Source organism: Morone saxatilis, unplaced genomic scaffold (genome assembly GCF_004916995.1).
Source record: "Morone saxatilis isolate NCDOM2014 unplaced genomic scaffold, NCSU_SB_2.0 Contig22, whole genome shotgun sequence".
In the NCBI taxonomy this organism is placed as follows: Eukaryota; Metazoa; Chordata; class Actinopteri; family Moronidae; genus Morone; species Morone saxatilis.
Genome location: NW_023339785.1, coordinates 17673 through 21886, shown reverse-complemented (window position 1 = coordinate 21886; position 4214 = coordinate 17673).

Sequence of the window (4214 nt, the reverse complement as noted above, 5' to 3'; positions counted from 1 at the left end):
AACAACAACATAAAAAAACGAAATTCGCTAATAATAATTAATAATAATAAAGAAAAACGTGTTTCGTTTTTGATAGCATTTCTGCTGTGTTGGACTATGATGTCGCCACTGCGTTAAAATATTTCTCAAACGGTAGTGCTTTAAAAAAGTTGTATGTAGGAACCTGTTTAAAACCTCTACTTTGTAGCTGCTTTCAGTTAAAACATTGTGAAAAATATTTGTCTCTTGTCCTCTCTCTGTACTGTAAGCCACATTGGGACATTTGCAAGACCAGGATGGGGGATGCTGTGGGAGCCTATATTGGGATTTAAGGTTGGATGTCAATTAAAGTAAGTAAGATTTGTTTGAAAATAACTCATATACAACTAATTTGTTATAGCTAGTTTAATTCATTGACAACATTCTCACACAGTGAAAAGTAAGGGGAGGTTGGAGCAGTGCACTGCAAAAATGTCAGTAGATTTTACTGTGAAAAACTGTCATACCATGACAGTAAAAGACTGTAATAGGTTAAATACAGTTTCTGTAACAATGAAACACTAATGTCACAGTCACATCTCATGGCAAAGCCTTTATTCATATGGCATTTAAAAATAATTCATATGGAATGGTTTTTTTTTGTGAAATGTGAAATTTGTGTGAATTTTGTATATATAACCTTTAAACTGTGTTTCCAAATGCTACATTGATTCATGGGTGTGCTTTATTTATACAGTATCAGTGATCTAGACTGATTGACTGAGTGTGCATCCATGATTATAGTGCAAACTGGAACTGCTAACGTAGCACTTTTCTTTTTTCAAAATACTGCAGATTTGCAAACTTATGAAGAAATGTAAGCTAAAAAACCCAAAGGGCATGCCATTCACCATCTCACACTTCTCATTTCCAATTAAAGCACAGAATGACTAAAGACATTTTTTATTTTGTACTAAAAATAGAAATTAAACCTGTTTACGGTTAAGGATACAATACTGTTCATAAAACATTACACGTTCCCCAGACAATGAAACCTACTGACTTTATATCTAGAGCCACGTCATAATTTCATTTTAATGGATTTGTATTAAAGCTTACTCTGTTGTGCACCTCGCTGTGTCAGTGCTCCTTCAGAAGCAGTGTAACTGGAAGAATTAGTTTTTCAAAGCTGTTTTAATGATATCTTCTCCTGCTATACTATCATAGCAAAAATGTAATAAGAGCACACTGACCCTTTCTTCCGCCTACATGCCATGGGGGAGGCTTTTCTTTGGTTCTTTAATCTTGTTCATATCAGGACTTCAAAGAACCAAGGGGTTACAGGACATGCTTCAGACAACCAGTTCACTTGAACAGGGCAGAAAGCAAAGATCAGCCCTATGTGCTTCCTTCCCCTGGATCAGGAACCATCTCTTGTTTGAGCATGCCTGCCACTGATAGGAGTGCTGAAGCATGCTAAGTCTGGACTCTCTGAGACTGTCAAGCATGAAACTGGATTATTAGCATTTTGGCACTTTGTGTACACACTGGCTTTTTGGCCATATCAGCACTGGAGCAGAGAGGTTAACAACTCAGCTAGGGAGACAGAATGAGAGCCAATGAAGCATCCATACCTCCCCGATCCACTGTGTCCATTTATCTGTCCACATAGCAACCATCTTCCCATGCATCACTCCATGTCGCTGCTTCACCTCCTCCATCTGCTCGTTGTCATCAGCATGTATGCATGCATGCATTTATTTTTTTTTGTTAAATCAAGGCTTCCAGTTGCCAGTTCATCTGTTGATGTTGTGCGTGGACTGGAGAATGTAAAGAACAACAGAGCCTCAATTATCCAAACATGAGACCTCTTGTATCCTATTAGATAGAAGTTAGGGGAGACTGTGACAATGTACCCTGCTGCTAGGTCAAACTGTTTCAGTATGTCAAGGTGCCTTTTAGGGTTGTTACTAATGATTATTTTCATTACAGATTAATATGCAGATTTTATTTTCTATTTTCATTTTGTCTATAACATTTCAGAAAAATGCAAATCACAAGTTCCCAGACAGCACAGTGTCCACAGGGTCTTAAAAAGTCTAAAACCTGATCAACTGAATTTTAAACATTAAATGTATCTGGCTATGTAGTTGCAGATTGCAACTCACTCAACTCACTCTCTCTGTCCAAGTGCAAAGGAGAAACTACTGTGAAACTCACAAAAAAAAATCATTCTCAGGTAACTAAAACACAATTCTTATTTTCAGGTGATTATACACTAATGAAAACATACCTCTGAAAATAATATTCCAACAATAGATCCTCCTAAATGTTACACACTGGACCTTTAAATTTGATTTTGACAGGTCTTATGGATTGATTGGATTAATGAAGTTAACGTTACTTCTATAAAGCTGTATTTTTAAATTTGGCTTGTCAGTGTCTTTTTCAGAAAAATGTGTATTGACCATGCTGTAACAACCAACTTACTCAAAAAATGTAATTCATTACTCATTACTTGTTACTCCCTGTCAACAGCAATTAGTTACACTACTAGTTATATTTCTTTTATGCTACTCCCCCCCAAAATTCGGACTTACGATGATTAGAAACTAGTTTTGTTTGTTAAAATCAAAGTAATGGAATATTTCCAGCTGCTGAATGTAAGCGTTTCCATCTTCCAAACTAGGTTCCTCCACGATTACAAAAATGAATCCAAGAATGTGATTGGATTGTTGGATTTAAAATCAGAAAGGTAGTGCCAACAAAAGTAACAAAACAAACTATTTTTGGCGTGGGTAACTGTAATATTATTACTGAAATGTATGTGTAATTAGTAACACTATAAGATATTGGGGAAAGTAATATTATTACTGTAATATTATTACTAGTAATGCCTTACTGCCCAACACATCCTTCCTATCCTTTGTAGCTTTCCTGCCAGTATGGGAGTAAAAATTTGCATTCATGATAGTCTTTAAGTTCAATTTAATATAATATAAAACGGTAGCAAATAACAAATGCTCACACTTCGGAGCTGACTTTATTCAACAATACATGTAATATTGCTTTGTTTGCTGTGGTCTTATATAGACATTGTTAGAAAAGGCTGAGTGTCCTCTGAAAGGAATTTCTGATTCAGCTCATTGCTTCACTTCAGTAGGCTTCATTTTTGCCATTTTTACATAGAGTAGTTGGACAGAACTAAAATAGTCATTCCACTAATGCAATAAAAAAGTATTGATATTCATTATACTTACTTATATAGGATAGCTAAAGATAAAGAACAACAGTGCCAGATAACCCTGTCTTCTGCCTTTGGCCAATACATCTAGAAAAGAGTCTTTTGCCTGCCTGATCCATCCCTGACAATCTCGCAGATATGTGCAGACACCCAGCATTCATTGCATACAACACAAACATCTGATAATGTTCCCATCATCCCCATGATGCCTGTAATGTTTCTAACTTATCTTGTGTGCTTTGTCTTAAGTGAGACCATTTCTTTTCACGAAACCGTTCAGTTTCCCAGCATCAAGCACCAGTGAGCTTGTGTCATAGAGCTCTACTGCCCTCTGCAGGTGAACCGTCAGCCTACATTGTACTCTGAAACAATTCTTCTCTAAATTACAGTTTTATACTCTTACAGTCACAAATCTCTATACAGGTTCACTTTTTCAAATGTTTCTTTACAACATGAAGCTCAGAACCAGAGTTATAATGTCACATTCCATACAGTTACAAAACATTCTGAATTCACCTCACCTGGCACAAGTCTTTCACAAAGGTGATCAAGGAATGAAAATAGACATTCATGGAGGAGTTAATGTGCTGTGTGGACCAGACCAGTTTCTCTGGACTGATTGCTGCAATGCTCTCAAGAGGCTGATCCTAATCTTGCTGCTGTCTTAAGAAAACTCCCAACAAATAGACAAACAATGAGACTCCCATGTAGCACAAACGTATTAACAAGCTACGAAAAATAAAAGTAAAATCACTTCTGGCCAGCAGGAGGCAGCTCCATGGGCTGCAAAAAAGAACTGTGATAGAACTGACTCTTGCTGACTTGATTTATTAGCTCAATAAACAGTTTCTTAAGGAGTTTATAGTCTCAATCTCTAGTTTCAAGTCTTCTTCCATACAGCACCATGTTCATTTAGTAAATGATGGCCCCATTATACGGTGGCCCAGAGGTGTCAGGCCAAATACCAAGGCCAGAACACAAATACAGAAGCCACAACACAAATACAAAAGCC